Source organism: Notolepis coatsorum (genome assembly GCF_963971535.1).
Source record: "Notolepis coatsorum genome assembly, chromosome: 3".
Classification (NCBI taxonomy): Eukaryota; Metazoa; Chordata; class Actinopteri; order Aulopiformes; family Paralepididae; genus Notolepis; species Notolepis coatsorum.
Window position 1 is genome coordinate 60,876,441 of NC_140167.1, and position 18,292 is coordinate 60,894,732.

An 18,292-nucleotide genomic window follows, 5' to 3' on the forward strand; every position below is an offset into this window, starting at 1 on the left:
ACCAAAGCAGAGTAGACAGACACACACACAGACAGTGGAGCAGTCGGACATGCAAAGAGGCTGCTTGCATTAGAGAGAGCGGATAATTAAGACTTGTTGCATTGTCTCCCAGATAATACAGATAACACGAAAAGTATAATTTGCTCAGAGTCCAAAGACAGTTGTGGTTCGGTCCGGATCTGGACCGGAGTCCGGACTTTGAGAATGCCTGTGTTAGACCTACAGTATAATACTGCCAGCTGCTATAACAAAACCAAAAATGATCGGTATCGGCTAGGGATGTCCCGATCAAATTTCTTTGCTCCTGATCCGATCTCGATCATGTGATTTTGAGTATCTACCGATACCAATCTTTCCCGATCAGATACATTTGTTTTTTTTCTTTTTAAATATATATATATTTTTTAATCCCAATTTCTCACATTACATTCACCCTGAATGTTGACGTTATCCAGGTGAAAAGTTAACTTCATTCAAGCGAGGCATTGCAATCCTTGACATAAATCATCAAAGGAAATGCGTTTGGGTCTGAGTGTGTGGCTGGTCTGCCGTTCTGCAGCTGTATACTATTGGTTTGTTTTGGCAAAATTCTTCTGCTCTGTGTGACAATAAATAAATGGATATGCAATTTAAAACCAAAACTAAGACCTCAGTATGAGTTTAAGAAAATCACGTGATCGGATCGGGACATCCCTAGTATCGGCAGTGTATCGGCTGATATGGCTCATAGACGATCCGTAGCAAAAAACGTGATCGGAGCATAGTAATATACAGTAAAGCTGTGAATCTTCACTGGCCTCACGATTAGATTACGATTCAGCTGTCCACGATTCGATCACTGTTTTGAATTTGATGCAAATTTGCAATGCATGAGGGTCATCCTTTTGTGTTAAATGGCTGCATAAAGCAAGCATGTTGACTCGCATGTTGATAAGAGTATTAACACTTTAATCGCCGTTGACGCTGAAACACGTCATTCCCCGCCATGCTCATTCTGCCGATGACGCTGGACAGCGTCTTTGATATCAATATTTCAAAAATCTGTGATCGAAATCATATTTCTCCCCCGGAGACATTATATGTACTGGTGAGCCCCTGTCAACTCTCTAACGGTTCAAGAGCGCCATCTGGTGGCCGATCGGCCTGATCGCCCAGGGAAGAAACAGGAAGTGGAAGCTGGTGCTCATTTCAATTTGGTCCGATCACTCGCTATAGGTCCCGGGACTCTAGCTCGACACAATGGATAGCGATCCGTTGCCAATAACTCGATAAACAACATGATTTGGACGTATATACTATTATACAACCTGGAAATGGATCGGGTATTTCTACATCCCATAATAGAAAAAATTCTGTTCCACGCTCATCTCCCAACGGCGAGAGAAAGCTATGGTGAGTTTCAGCGTTATTTTTTAATGTCTTCTATACTAACTGCTCTAATGATCATATCACCCACACTAGATGAATGATATAACGTTGCCCACGGAATTATAAACGACCCCCCGCCCATCCGGTCAACATCAGATCATACGTAGTAACTTCTAGAAGTACGTGCAGTTGACATTTTTTATCTCGCGCCGATTGCTATCAAACTGTATACAATCATCCATATAATGCATTTAGGGCTATAAATCACGTTCTGGAGAAATCTGCAGAAAACGATAAAAACATACTTATACTTTAGACCGTATTATAGTATGAATATGTGAATGAAAAGGTATAACGTTGCTACACCCTGAACAATAGATATATATAGATATACTTTGAATGGGCCATGGTAATGTCAATTTAGCAATACAATTTAAAAAGTTATAGCCCTGCAAAGAAGGGGAACTTCTCCATGTTAAATAGGGCTGGCGAGGGATGGTAAATTATGAATTTAACCCCGGCGATCAAAGTGTTAAAGTATTAAAAAGATCTGTTAAAAAAAAAAAAAAAAAAAAAAATGCGATTAATTTGCGATTAATCACGAGTTAACTATGGACAATCATGCGATTAATAGAGTTAAATATTTTAATCGATTGACAGCACTAATATATATATATATTTTTATCGAATCTCGGCCCCGAAGCTTCGAATTCCAAATTTTTTTTATCGAAGGTCAGCCCTACAGATACTAGAAAGGTATCTCGATATCCACCTGTTAAAAACGGTTCAATACTCTTTATTAGTATCAGTATCAATACTTTTAGAATAATATTTTTTATCTACTTTTAGAACCGCCACTGGCAAAAAGTTAATTTTGTGCCCTGTACGTAGGAGAGGAACAGCTACTGAGTGAGGTACGTATGAGAGGGACAGCTACTGAGTAGGGTTGGGCACCGAAAACCGGTTCTAATTAGGAACCGGTTCCTAACTTCCGGTTCTGGAACCGGAAGTAACATATCTGCATTTCGATTCTTACATTTTTTTTTTACTTTGTTAATTAATACCCTAGTTACAGTACAGCAACCAAATTAAACTGTATCAAGTAGGGGTATGGTCTAAAATTTATATCACGGTATAATTTGAAGCATAGACGGTAACGGTATATATCACGGTATCAGTGTTTCCGTTAGAATTTTTTTTTTTTGCCTGATAGGCAGGCTATATAAAGAATGACATCCTCAAGGCATGTAGATTTATAATATTTTAACTTAAAACTAGGCTACTTTTGCGTATATAGTAATTATATTCCAAATAAAATAAGTCCTGAGTCGAGACTCCGTGCTGCTCCCATTGCAAACAGCGGGGCTGGATGCTGGATTTTGCTAGAAGCATATGTAGCTGCAGAGCCGCAGAGCCAGGGGCGCTTTCAGGTCTGGTCACAGGCCCGCTCAACAGCGCCCCCCCCCCACCCAACGGCTGAATTGCCAATGGCTGAATTGGAGTATTGCACTGTGCAATACTCCAATTCAGCCATTGGCAATTTAGCCGTTGGGTGGGGGGGCGCTGTTGAGCGAGCCTGTGACCAGACCTGAAAGCACCCCTGGCTCTGCGGCTGCATGCTATTCGCAAATCCACTGCTGCAGCCGTCCTCCCGCTGCAGCCATCGTTATCATAACACTACACACATATCATACTGTTTACAGCAAACTGTAGTTGATCACCAGGTATGTTTTATTAACGTAGAATAATTCATATAAGAAAAACGATAGGGACATCTCTTACCTTTCTCCACTGGTTAAAAATGCCAGGAACTGAAATTGAAACTTGCTGTGCGCCGCGGTGATATGTGTTTATTATGAAATGACAATTGCGTGTTGACACGCCCACTGCGCGAAGCCTCCTAAATAACTTTTTCCAGTTTGCACATATCTATTATCTATGACTAATTCCATCTATTTTTAGGGGCAAATGCGATTGAAATAGTCGCGCTGTGGTTACATGACGTCATTGCTATTTTAGAGCTGCTCTACCGGTTACACGGTATAGTCAAAATCCATACCGTAGAGCAGGGCTATTCAACTAAATTGTTCAGGGGGCCACATTGTCAGAAACCCAAGGCGCCAGGGGCCGGACTGCCACGGCGCCTCCCCGTGCTATGAATATATGTACACTTGACACAACACGCAACCACATTTTAACAACTTTTATTTAACTACATTGCAAAAGTAGTATACTTTTCAAAAAAAGGGCTTCATTTATGTGCCACATCTGCAACATCTCCTGCAGAAAGTGCTTCATTTATGACTGTGCAACATCTCCTCTTCAACATTTCAATATAAAAATAAAATAAAAAACAAACAAGTGCATGATGGGCATCTGAACATTCTAACATCAACACTTGAACAAAAAAACACATTTATAGTGCAGCTGAGCTTATGAAAAAGTGCTTCATGTCTGTGCAACAACAGCAAATCACAGCATCTTATTAGCACTTATTGTCCACTCTTAACTCTCAAACATCAGGGGGGTGGGGGGCAGACAGGCCTAGCCTACATACACACATCTAATGAGAGCGATTGCACTTATTTGACTGGGCAATGGCAGAGAAAGAGGGTTCATAGGAAGTGAGGGCTACCCGCAAACAGTGATGCAAATGCTCATTTGTCAAGGAGGCACGTTGCTTGTTTTAATGGCATTCATGTGAGAGAAACTGGATTCACAGGTGTATGTTGAGCCAAACATTGTTAGCACAGATATTGCCAGCGTTTTTATTTTGGGGAATGTCTTGACATGAATACACTTTATCCAAAATGTTGTGGTGGATTCATTCTCAAGTGCCTGCTTCAGAGCAGATGATGCTTGCATGTCAATTATTTCAAGTTGCAGGAGACCTTCATCAATGTGAAGTGATGCAAGGAACTCTTGTCCTTTTGTGGAAATAGCAGCTACATTGGCAAATGGGTTGCTCACAAAATGCATCAATTCTCTGGACATGTCAAATTCATCAAATCGACTTGCAAAGTTTTCCCTCAATTTATCAATGAAATATGTCATTAATTGAGTGACATTTGGCTCAATTGTGCGTGTTAACGTTGACATGAAAAGAAAAAAGTAAAAAAAAAAAAACATTTAAAAAAAAAAAACATTTTTTTTTATTATCATGTAATCTTTGGCGGGCCGGTCAGAATCATCCCGCGGGCCAGTTGAATAGCCCTGCCGTAGAGCAAATTCATACCGTTTATACCGTCCACCCCTACTATCAAGTCAACTGAAATAGTATGAAAAAAATATTAAATTTTCAACAAAAAACAAAAAATAAGCTGTGACCTGCACATCAAAGAATCGGAATCGAGAATCGTTCAGAACAGGAATCGATATGGAGAATCGGAACCGGAATCGTTCAAATCCAAACGATGCCCAACCCTACTACTGAGTGAGGTACGTAGGAGAGGAACAGCTACTGAGTGAGGTACGTAGGAGAGGAGCTACCGAGTGAGGTACGTAGGAGAGGAACAGCTACTGAGTGAGGTACGTAGGAGAGAAACAGCTACTGAGTGAGGTACGTAGGAGAGGAACAGCTACTGAGTGAGGTACGTAGGAGAGGAACAGCTACTGAGTGAGGTACGTAGGAGAGGAACAGCTACTGAGTGAGGTACGTAGGAGAGGAACAGCTACTGAGTGAGGTACGTAGGAGAGGAACAGCTACTGAGTGAGGTACGTAGGAGAGGAACAGCTACTGAGTGAGGTACGTAGGAGAGGGAGGGACAGGGCTACTGAGTGAGGTACGTAGGAGAGGGAGGGACAGGGCTACTGAGTGAGGTACGTAGGAGAGGAACAGCTACTGAGTGAGGTACGTAGGAGAGGAACAGCTACTGAGTGAGGTACGTAGGAGAGGGAGGGACAGGGCTACTGAGTGAGGTACGTAGGAGAGGAACAGCTACTGAGTGAGGTACGTAGAAGGTAGGAGAGGGACAGCTACTGAGTGAGGTACGTAGGAGAGGAACAAAGGCTGAATGATCAAACATCAATTACAATAACAGTGCAATTTGAACAGCAGCAACATGGCAAGCCAACGTGCATTTTTTTAAAACAAACCAAAACAAGCCCATTATAATAAAGGGAACTCCCTAAAAACCTGGTATCTCATGTATAAACACCCCACCCATACCTTTAACCTCATTGGACCCCACAATCCACCTTAACTGCCTATTGGACGCGATGCGTGATGCATTAAATACCAAGTTATTAAGTTAATATTACCATAATGAAGTGAAGGGTGGGGCTTTGCTGCATGTCTTTGAGCCAGAACAAAATATAGCCTGAAGCGAATTAACAAAATAAAACTACAGGTGTTGCTGGGCGGGACATCACTTAGCCTAGAGATGAACACTAAGCTGGACTGGAGTTGGGAAGAAGTTCCCAGAGGAACGGGAACCTGAACTGACACATTTCTGAGGGCTTGTCCATAGGGCTGTCTTAAATACTTCGAAGCTTCGTTCGATGGCACAAGCTTCGAACATTAAAAAGAAAATCAAAGTAAAAAAAAAAAAAAAAATTACTTCAATTTGTGTGTGTGTGTGTGTGTGTGTGTGTGTGTGTGTGTGTGTGTGTGTGTGTGTGTGTGTGTGCATGGGGCCATTGGGTGGGGCCGGGGGACAAATACACTGGAGGAAAGTAACCCAGCTCAGCACTGCCCAAATTATATCATCACTATTGCCTGTTTGAAGGATATCATCCTCAAACACATATACACCTACATCAGGGCTGTACACTGCAACGAGATGGTCGCAAATTGCCCCTTAATTTGGCCGTTGCGAGTTGGAAATATTATTTGGGAGCAACGTTGCGAGTTGCGATTTCAACCCTTCATTCGCATTTCACTCCTAAATTAATCCATACAAATTGGATACATTTAAAAAAAAAAAAACATTAGCCTACAACCAAGGCTGTACAGTGCGACACAATGTCGTGGTGCTATGAAATAATCTGTCGGCAATGAATGAACTTACTGCGATCACCGATGAACTGAGTGGAAAAAAAGATTTGCGTGTGGAGTGAATCTGGGTCACGCTATATACTTGGTACTTGTAGTCTATCGTGCGATTAAAGACCATGTCCCTGTCTGCGTAGAGTCTATACATCCAACACCAAATCCCATAATTCCTAGCAAAACGAAACTGAATGTGGCCTCTCTTCCTTTCAATATGAGCTATTGCATCGCCAAAGAAGCATCTCCTTTCAATACATTTAAGACGCTAATTTTGCTCTGCAAGAACAACGGAGTGGATATCAGTCCATCTTATGACAACCACGTCCGATGTGGAGAGATGATAAGATGATGATTGACGTGATGATGTGATGATTGATTGACGGGGACACGGACACTTCTAACGTTCAGGTTCAGCCATGCATTAGGTGAGTAGTAGTAGCCCACTATTAGGACGTGAAATACTGTCTACTTAAATTTATAAAATATCAACCTATCTGTAAGAGCCGCATTCAAGCTTATTTGTTTTGATTAATTGTGAATCTGTATTAATACATTTCTCTGTTGCAGTGAGTGGGGCGCTTTGCTCAGGTGAATGGGGCGGGGCTAACGCTATAAGCCACAGGTGCGGCGTGTGACGGCAGAGCAGCAGGCAGCAGCAATACTGTCATTGACACGCAGCGCAGACGCAACCTTTTTGTTACTAAGATTATTAGGATCTCCTGTTTTACTTTTATGTGCGATATTGTTTTCATGTTTTGTTCTTGCTGGACCATTAAAAGAGCAAAAGGAACAACAAAAACGTGCAGTGGTTTCTGTTCTGCGACTGCGAGTCTGACACTGCTTCCCAACCTACAAGTGGAAGATTCAAATAGGTTATAAGACAAACCTGTTAGGATTTTGGCCACTACACTATCTATCTAATAATGAGACAATATGCAAATAAGATAATACTAATAATTGTCACGGTTCCCCGTATATGAAATGAAAGTGGCTTGCAACTTTACTGCTGGTAAAATCACTGTTTATTTCTCGTTTAGCATAGTATTACATTCCACTTCTATAAACAATCAAAGTCCTACCGTAAGAGCCTCATACGGGTCAATTAAACCTTTTTGATTAGTCTTTCCTTCGAGCTAAGTTGGACTGAACATTTCACTGTCAAAAGCGCAAATGTAAATAAGGTTGCGTCGCAACACGGTTTTCAAAATAAAGGTCACATAAATACCTCTCAATTCTTATTGAACGGCCCAACACATTGATCACTTTAGGCACACACTGAAACCAGTAACATCACAAATATGAAGCAGGTAATTACCCATACAAATAATAAACCTTTCATGGGGTTATTTACAATAATAATTCATTTGATTTCTAAAGCACTTTTCATTGTGAAACAAATGTATGCAGAGTTTCTTGTCCTCCTGATTAATGCAATGGTGTGTGTGTGTTGTGGTGATCTCATTCAAGGAGCACTACACAAGCGCGCGCACACACACACAGTTTGTTGTTTTTGTTCTATTAGTGATTTACACACTTTCTCAGTTGGTTCATTATAAAAGATACAAACCTGAAAACAAACGCACTTAAATGTTAAATAAAAGGACCACAGTAATGAGGCAGGAGGAACATATTTTTTTAATAATGGTAAAATTGTTATTAAAAAATGTGCAGCTAAAAAATATTTTTTGCCTCTAAATTTCTCATTTAGGGGCAAGTGTGCCCCTAGTGAAAAAGCTTAGCGTACAGCCCTGTAGAATTCCACACATAAGAAAGAAAGATACTGGGATGAATAAACAAAATAGGAAATAAAATGTAGAAATGCATGCAATACATAAATAAATATGAATCTCCATATATGAAATAGAACATTTAGATAAGGTGCTACTGAGATGTTTTGGTGAGTTCTTTGTTTTTTTGTGGAAGTAGCCCTTCTTAAAAATGCATGAACATTCACTGATAATTGGTCTGTAGTGGAGTCTACAAGGTCTACATTGCCGGACCATGTAGAATCCGGACCTTGTAGACTGACATAATTCTGTGCGTAGTTTAGTCTACACAGGCCATAGGGGTGGGAATCACCAGTTTCATCATGATACGATACGATATCGATTCTTTGGACAACGATACGATATTTGCCAATATCACAAAGTCTCTCACGATACAATACGATACGATTAGATTCAGGTGCCTGCGATCGATATGAGATGATATCATATGCCCATTTAACACAATCAGTAACATTTAGATCAACAAAAAAAAGGTAATGAAAATATCATTTGTATTTTTGAGCTCTTCCAGACATTTAAAGGAAAATCAATCTATTGTTTTTAATACAAATAGACCTCCTGTTCACTGTAAAGTGCCACGTTTTTATATATTGAGCTTTAAACTTTAAGCTACATTTTTTGGAACTCAAAACTCACAACCTCCCTCTCCCAAACCGTTCCTACAACAATTTGTTGATGTTGCATGATCATGTATAGGCCTACATTTATTATGTATTATATTGTTTATGTTTAAATAACATTTAAACATCAAACTCCTCTGACCTCATCTGGTCTTTCCAAAGACACGCGCACACACACACACAGAAAGGGAGAATGCTATGCTGTAACATCTACACACACGGAGCTACTGCTGTTGTTCTTGGGCGGATATGAGACTCGCCACAGGATTTTCAAAATAAGAGTATCGATATGAATCGATCTTATTACATCGCATCGATCCGATTCGATTGTTGATAATTACATCGATGTATCGATCTGGATCGATGTATCGTCCCACCCCTAACAGGCCATATTTCAAATAATCAAAATCTTACTTCATTCATCTTAAACATTCTTGATTGGGGGATTGGTAGTTCCCATGAAATCTGAAGTTGTTCAAACGACAACAGCGATCCACCTTGAATTAAATCACACAGCCGAGTGAAACCTTGTTGGCTGCGTCACAGTCATGAAAGGGGCTACTTAATTCATTAATCCAATCCACTTTATTTATAGAGCACATTTAAAAACAACAAAGTTGACCAAAGTGCTGTACAAGTCCCACAACATAAGATAAAAAAAAAAAAAAAAAAAAAAATCCCCAAAGCTTCGAATTCAAATCGAAGCTCGGCCCGAAGCTTCGATTGCCAAAAAAATCTTTGAAGGTCAGCCCTACTTGTCCATAAACATATGATATATTATTGGGCTACTTCACTACTTTTTAAAGGGGGGGGTCTGAGAGGGGACAGAAAGGGCACTTTCTGGAATGTGGGGATTTGTTCCCTTCAGTGCGCTGGGATGGAGAGCGGAGATTAGAGGGGACAGGCCTGAGATGAACTGGCTCCCACACACACACACATTCATTACCAACACACACACTCACCACAAATCAGACACACACTCATCACAAATCAGACATGTACACGTGACACAAACCACAAATCAGACACAAAGACAGTTAGACAGGCAGACGCACACAAAAGGCACGTGCATTCCCATACACAGGCCTCTAAAACACAGACATACTTCCTTCCACCCAATACACATGCATGCTCTCATACACAAATTCTCTCTCCTCCTCCTCCTCCTCCTCCTCCTCCTCCTCCTCCTCCTCCTCCTCCTCCTCCTCCTCCTCCTCCTCCTCCTCCTCCTCCTCCTCCTCCTCCTCGTCACTGGAGCTCCCACCCTCCTCCTCCTCCGTCACGCTTCTGACACTTACACCTCCCAGACAGACAGACAGAGAGAGAGAGACAGAGATCCTCAATACTCTGAAGCAAAGCCACTGGGAGATTTCAATAAACATTTGTTGATGATACTTCCATTTCCTACATTGATTTGGTCTCTGTGACCAATTCCTATTAGTGCTGAACAAAACATTACATTTAATTATATCAATATCACAATATCAAAGAATGCAATATCCATATCGCAAAGGCTGCGATATGACCCGACCCCCCCCCCACTATCTAGAATGAAGACACCTACCACAATCCCAGCGGCAGCTATCATAGCAGGTAGTGCTGGGAGGTATACCGAATATGAAGGTATTATTATGTCATAGATCCAGGAAAAGGTATAGATGTTTAAAATACAGCCACCCACAATAAACATACAAATATTAGGGATGTGCAAAAATTTAATCGATTCACATAAGAATTGCGATTCTATCTCTACCGATATAATTATATAGAAATGTGTGCATTGAAATGTCTGTAAAGTCTCGACGACATTGAAAATGAGGGTGACCTCAATTGTCTTTGAGAATAAATAAGGTTGAAAATGATGATTCACAATCCCAAATTTTTTATTAATATTCTTGTTTTTCAGTCTTGTAATTGTAATCATGAGCGGTGGTCGGTAGACCAGCGAGCAGTGCATTGCAGTAGTCGAGGCGAGACATGACTGCTGTCATCATCATGGCCATCATCCAGAGACGAAGGAAGTGTGGCAAGTAGCAAACACACTGGTCAACAACGTACCCTGTACCACTTTTCTGAATTTCCAAGCCAACTCTGAACAGGCAAAGAAAATAACTCAGGCCCAGTTTAGACGGAAACGCTAGCAGGTGAATCCGCAAAAATATTTTTTCGGATGTGCCTTTCGTTTATACGGAAACAGCGTTTTTACGGGGTGAAACCGTAAAAAAGTGAGACCACCTTCCAGGGTGGAACTCCTAGAAACGCTAAACCTTTGCGCTCTCATCTAAACTGTCAAACCGCATAAAACGATGACGAAAGGGTTGTCAAGGCTCTCATCGCGTGTACTGCTTACATCACAGGCATGCGCCAGTAGCCTAGAAGCGTAAATAAAGCATGTCTGATTCTATCCATGGCGATCACCTGAAGGCTACATTGGCAGTACTTTTAAATACACAAGAATCTGTCCCGCGGCGTGACTGGACCCACTGTCTGTGAGTGACTCTGCTTTGGTCCAATCACATTCCCCACCCACAGTCTGCGAATCAGAGGCAGAGTAGGGCGGGTCTTCACAGCACGTCATGTGACATATGCGCCAATCGTGTGACAGCGGGGCTCCGTTGTCTCGAGTTGTTACAGCCTCGTCTGCACGGAGAATTCCATCCCAAAACGCTCGTCTAAACGCAAAATTAAAAGTGAAACCGTAAGACGACTTTTGCGGTTTCTGTTCAGACTCTCTCCGTCTAAACGTAGCCTCAGTCTAAGATCTACGTTGATAATGAAGGCTTTCAATACAATTTTGCCACCGAGTCATTGTCGGTGAATGTGAATGAGATGTTTCATTCTGTAAGCTCATGAATGGCAGCTCACAGCGAATGACCTGGTAATACAGATGCTAACAATAACGTTAGCTGCTACATAGCTGGGCAACTTTAAATTCTCACCCATGGAAGTATAATAAAAACCTTGCTTCGCAGAGAGTTCTGAAGCCGCTCTCTGTACCACGACTGCTGGAGCGGATCAGGCAAACCACTAGATTCATCCACCGCAGTCGCATCACAAATCAGGCCCCTGAGCAGAAGCGGAGCCTCCTGGGGCTGGAGAGCGACGCGGACACACATGGAACAGCGCGTCTGAGGCAGTGGGTAAGGTTTACATTTGATACAGTGCAAATGTATTTCTTTGAGGATTATTAAAACTGTCTGCCACAGTCAAATGGGAAAAGTAACTCAAAACAGATCTAGAATCGATTTTGAATCGAGATCTCAAGAATCTAAATCACATTGCGCGCCCCTAAAAGAAATGTATACATACATACATACATACTGTATATTTTTAAGTTAATCAAACTGTTTTTTCGTGCAGCAGTATTAAAAAGGTTAAAGAAAATAGACTAGTTTGAATTAAATACCACCATGACAATGTGGCATTTGCAAGATAAAGAAAAAAAAGGAACATCTGATCACATTGTAATTTACGATAAAACTAAATAGGCCCTATTATCATATACTAGGGTTGGGTACCGAACTCTGTACTTTTAAGGGTACCAATTCACGCTAGATCAATCGGTACCAAACGTTGGCACCTTTACATGTTTAGTATAAAGTACAAGAGTGCAATATACTAGACAAGACGGAGCCTTTTCCACAAATATAAATATATTACTGTCCCGTCTGCGTGAATACTTTACCCAAGGCAGTTGTCCTTCCACGTTCGGTTTGCGCACCCTGATTGGCCTCTCAGCGCCCAATCGCGTTGCGCCTAGCTTTCAGTTCCACAACGCAAGTCCTCGCCCATTTCCTCGTATTGTTTTCATACGAGGTTGCATGTGCTCCCGTCTGACACCAGACCATCGGAATCAGGACCATGTGAGTCAGTCTGAGACTGGTTGCAAAATAGTAATAATAAAAATAATAGTAATAATAGCCTCATTAACTCATTCAGCGCCAGAGGGCGCCGTTTACCGTTTAAAGTAGGGCTGGGCGATATGACCAAAAACGTTATCGCGATAAAATTATAAAATTATTTTCATATAATTCGATATCGATAATTATCGTCGATATAATGTCCGTCAAGTTTAATTAACTTCTTATGCTGCTGCGAATGTCTCAAGTCGAGTTGATGTCGTCATCAGTCTGCGCACGTTAGCCGACAAGCGGAGTATCTCATGACAATAAATATGACACTAAAATACTCTCTTCCGCCACAATATATTGAAACGATACATCGCCCAGCCCTACTGCAACGTTACATAGCTATTTCATCACAATAGTGTCAGTGATTAGCGTCGCCCTCTAGCTGTATCTATTGTGATCACCAGGGATCATCGTTAGAGAGCTGGTGTGTATGGGGCTGCGGCACTGCAGATATATCCTACTCTGTTTTGAAGCACAGTGTTTTTCCGTGTTCTTGACATGGCTTTTGGAGAGTGATCTTCGCACGTGTTTTGCGAGTCCAGTCCACGGCATGTTGACAGAATTTGCAAAACACCTTATCACCGGTCATATACAAGTCATTAGGATACTGCGCTGCTCTGAATTTAGGGCTTAGTGTGGAATTTCTTCCGACGTTACCGTTAACACCGAAGCAGCTAGACGCTTGGAAATTGCTGCGTGTTGTCATGTTCGCGTTGCACCAAACGTTCCATCTTCTACCGAACACGGAATTTCAGTCCAGATTAGGGCAAATTCTGCAATATTCCACGTTTACAGTCGATTCCGTTTTTATTGCTCAATTCCGTGAACGCGGATTTCATATGGCTCTATAGCCCTTACCTTACCCCAAAAAGAATATTGCAATTATCTGATCGCCATTCCATGTATTGATGTCGATCGTGTCCATAACATAATCCACCAAAGAACATGAATCGGGAGTGTTTGATTCTTATAAATCCATGCGTTATAAGTACTCGTCATGCCCGATAGGAAAAGTCCGCCCGGACCTATTTAATCGACGCACACCCGAATACAGAGTTTCAAAGGATGTGCAATACAGGCGGCAACCCATGAGGTGGCGGTATTGGACTTCTGCGATCTCAGACCCATTCCCAATGATAACACCAGGCTCCCTGGATGGATATGAATGGAAATAGCGAATAAAATAATTAACGACCAAAACCCGACTATACTCAGGTCTGGCGCTGAACGTTCAGCGAGTTAACCCGACTATCATCGGGTCTGGCGTGGAAAGTGTTAACTCATTCAGCGCCAATCACGGAAAAAGTCGGGTTAACTCACCATACGTTGAGCGCCAATCACGAGAAATCTCTGGTTTTAATAGTCATTTATTTTATTAGCTATATCCATTCATTTTTCATCCATCCAGCCTAGGGCTGCACGATTTTGGGAAATAATCTAATTGCGATTATTCTGACAGATATTGCGATTGCGATTTGCGATGCGATTATAACATATTTAAAAAAAATGTACAAGAAGAATGTTGCTGCTTTCTGTAGTCGGGTCCCAACTGCAAAATTACTGTATTACCCTGTATTATACACTTTTACTATCATGTAGACTATTCTGCTTTGTGTTTACATGTGATGTATTGTATACATGCACATTTATTATGTTCTTGTGTGATGTATCGCACATTTTATTGCTGTGTGATGTATTGCAAATGTTATTGCTGTCATCTTGGCCAGGTCTACCTTGCAAAGGAGATCTTGTATCTCAATGGGACTTCCTGGTTAAATAATAAAAAAAAAAAAAAAATTTAATTGCAGGCTTGGCGATTTGATAATTGCATCATTCCAAATCGCGATTTCGATTAAAAAACGATTAATCGTGCAGCCCTAATCCAGCCTGATCATTGGGAATGGGTCTGAGCTCGCAAAGGGCAAATACCGCCTTCTACGCCTTTCAGCCGGTATTGCACATCATTGGAATCCCTCCCCCATGGCAGGGCTGTACGCTAAGCTTTTTCACTAGGGGCACACTTGCCCCTAAATGAGAAATTTAGGGGCAAAGAATATTTTTTAGGGGCAAATTTTTAAATAACTATTTTACCATTATAGTAGGGCTGGGCGATATGGCCTCTAAATGATATTGCGATATTTTTTGGCCATATCACGATACACAATATATATCGCAATATTTTGACATTTCCTAAAGCACTTAAAAATGCTTGATTTAACCCTTTGATGCATACAGTCACGCCAATATGATGATTATAATAAGTCCCTGCAACATATGTTTGCATTATTAAACCATGAAGATGCTTTAAAAAATTATTTAATGAAAATGTACTAAGAGTAGTCTACTGACACACTAATAAAAAAAATTATTTACATCTAAGACTATTTATATAAAAACTCTTGGGTGCCCTTTTTTTGCACAGTACTGTGTTTTCTATCCACTTTAGCCAAACACACACACACATATATATATATATATATATATACTACTGTGAGAAAATAATAATTACACACAAAGGGATAATGGCTTATAGCAGACTTAATGATTTTAGAATATTTCAGATAATGAAATTAAATGTTTATCATCAACTATCCAGTTAGTATTTATACTGTCTGTAACGTTTGGCTACTTTAAATCATTGAATGTAGAGAGAGAGCGAGAGAGAGAGAGGGGGCGAGAACGCACAAGAGAGCCAGCCCCCCCCCCCCCCCCCCCGGGTTTTGTTCTAGGTTCGCGTTTTGATCGTCTAAGCTGCCGTAGGTGATGACGTCACACTCGAATGTAAACAGGAAGAGTCTAACACGGAGATGGAAAGTCACAGTGGATGATATACAGAAACGAATAACTAATAAATATGAAGTTATGTTTAAACTTCTGTTGTCAAGCGTTGTCACTTGTCAATATAACCCACCCCCTTTCCTCACTTTTCCACCGTCCCTGCTTCACTCGGGACCACCAGCTAACGTTAGCCTATAGCTCCGCCGTCCCTGCTTCACTCGGGACCACCAGCTAACGTTAGCCCATTGCTCGTGTCAATTAAATTGCATGTTATTAAATGTCCGCGCTGGTCTGTCTAATGAAATTACAACCGCAACATTATGTCGCCTGTACAGCCCTGGTTGTAGGCTAATGTTAGTGTAGTGAAATGCGAATGAAGGGGTGAAATCACTATTCGCAAGCTTGCGAGTAGATATAATTTTTCATTCGCACCGGCCAAATTAGGGGGCAATTTGCGACGATCTCGTCGCAGCGTACAGGCCTGCCCCATGGGCTATACGCTGATCTAACAAGTCCGGTCCAGGTTTTCCTTCTCAGGCATGCAGTCTCGTTATAACACATTGACTGGGGAGCAGGGCTCTACGCTAACCTTTTTCCTAAGGAGCACATGTGCTCCTAAATGAAAACATTTAGTAGCACACAAAGAAATTTAGGAGCACACAAAAATATTTAGGAGCACAGTGAAAATATTTCAAGTAACAGAGTTTTTTTATAAATGTATATTTGTACTGTGCGTGCATGTGCAAACGGGAACAGGACACACATCTGTGCAATAGCACATACCACCAAAGTCACTGGCCCAGTGGCCCACTGTGTGCGTGTGTGTGTATCTGCATGTGCAAACGGGAATGGGACAGACATTTGAACTATTAAGTGATTAATGCCTACTGTGGCAAAGTTGTAGCCAACAACTAGGCCTAATAAAAAAGCCAGTGACATTGAACAAAAAGGAGACACTGGCTTTACCACCAGGGCCATCAGTAGAGGGGACTGTAAGGTGCCTTTTCGGTATACTACCTTTGCTAAAACTGTTCTCTGTTAAAGGTGGTAACTGGAACAGCCTACCAGTTGTAATTAGAGAGTGCCCCACATACTCCATGTTCAAGACCCATCTTAAACTGCATTTTTAATCTGATTTAGTTTATGTAACTTGTTTTTATTGTTGTTTTTATCATTGATTGTCACAAAGCTTTTACCCTAAGCAGGCTATTTATTTATTGAAAGAGTTTTGCTGTCTCCTGATGTAAATTAGCTCTTGCTACAACCCTGCATGTTTACATTTTGTACTTGATGTTCATTAACATGTGCGGTCCCTATCAAATAAACTATCAAATCAAACTACTGCTACAAAAGTAACAGTCACTTAACTTTTGCCCCTTTTATGCATACAATGCCTATGTTTTGGCTAGTGTTGCTTAGGGGTGGGACGATACATCGATCCAGATCGATATATCAATCTATTATCAATTATCAAATAGGATCGATGCAACATAAAAAGATCGATTCATATTGCGATACTCTTATTTTGAAAATCCCCTGGTGAGCAATGCATATCTGCCCGGCGGCCACAACAGTAGCTCAGCGTGTGTTAACGACGTTAGACAGCATTGCTTCAGAGTCCGCCTATTTTGCGACCCGAAATAAGTGCCTGTTGTTTTTTTCCCCCCACAACGGGTCAAATGCATCTAACATGCTTTGCATCCTCGCCATTCCTTTATTCCCACGTCACGATAAATACCGAAATTAACGTTGCGTTAGCGTAAGCTAACTAAGCTAAGCTGATCAGAGCCATATAGAGAGAATAGCAGAGGTCCACTAGGGACTGGGAAGGAGGGGGGTTACTGCATTCTCGAGAAAGCCCCACTACCAGGATCTGGCCGGTAGGGCTGCACGATTTTGGGAAATAATCTAATTGCGATTATTCTGACAGATATTGCGATTGCGATGCGATTATAACATATTTTAGATTTTTTTTACAAGAAGAATGTTGCTGCTTTCTGTAGTCGGGTCCCGACTGCAAAATTACTGTATTACCCTGTATTATACACTTTTACTATCATGTAGACTATTCTGCTTTGTGTTTACATGTGATGTATTGTATACATGCACATTTATTATGTTCTTGTGTGATGTATCGCACATTTTATTGCTGTGTGATGTATTGCAAATGTTATTGCTGTCATCTTGGCCAGGTCTACCTTGCAAAGGAGATCTTGTATCTCAATGGGACTTCCTGGTTAAATTTTTTTTTTTTTTTTTTTAATTGCATGCTTGGCGATTTGATAATTGCATCATTCCAAATCGCGATTTCGATTAAAAAACGATTAATCGTGCAGCCCTACTGGCCGGTACTGCACCTTCGGACTACCAATATGCCTTTTCCAGCCAAAATACAGCTCCGACAGTGAATAGGATATTAATAGAGAAATAAAATTGAAAAACGAACCAAAAACAGTGAACAGGAGGTCTATTTGTATTAAAAACAATAGATTGTTTTTCATTTAAATGTCTGGAAGAGCTCAAAAATAAAAATGTCAAATGATATTTCCATTGCCTTTTTTTTGTTGATTTAAATGTTACTGGTTGTGTTAAATGGGCATATAATATCATCTCATATCGATCGCAGGCACCTGAATCGAATCATATCGTATCTTGGCAGACTTTGTGATATCGGAAAATATCGTATCGTTGTCCAAAGAATAGATATCGTATCGTGATGAAACTGGTGATTCCCAAAAAGAATCCTTTCAGGGTTGCCTATTGAAATACTGTACACCTCCAGTACAGAAACATTGTTTATGAGTTTGCGTGTCAGGTAGACCATTGATTGACAGTCGC

At 41.0% G+C, this 18,292-nt stretch overlaps 1 protein-coding gene across 2 annotated transcripts in view; it reads right to left on the reverse strand.

Annotated features, from left to right (window-relative positions):
• Positions 1–18,292, reverse strand: part of mllt1a (MLLT1 super elongation complex subunit a) — a 127,230-nt gene that overhangs the window by 77,599 nt on the left and 31,339 nt on the right. The window lies entirely within an intron of this gene.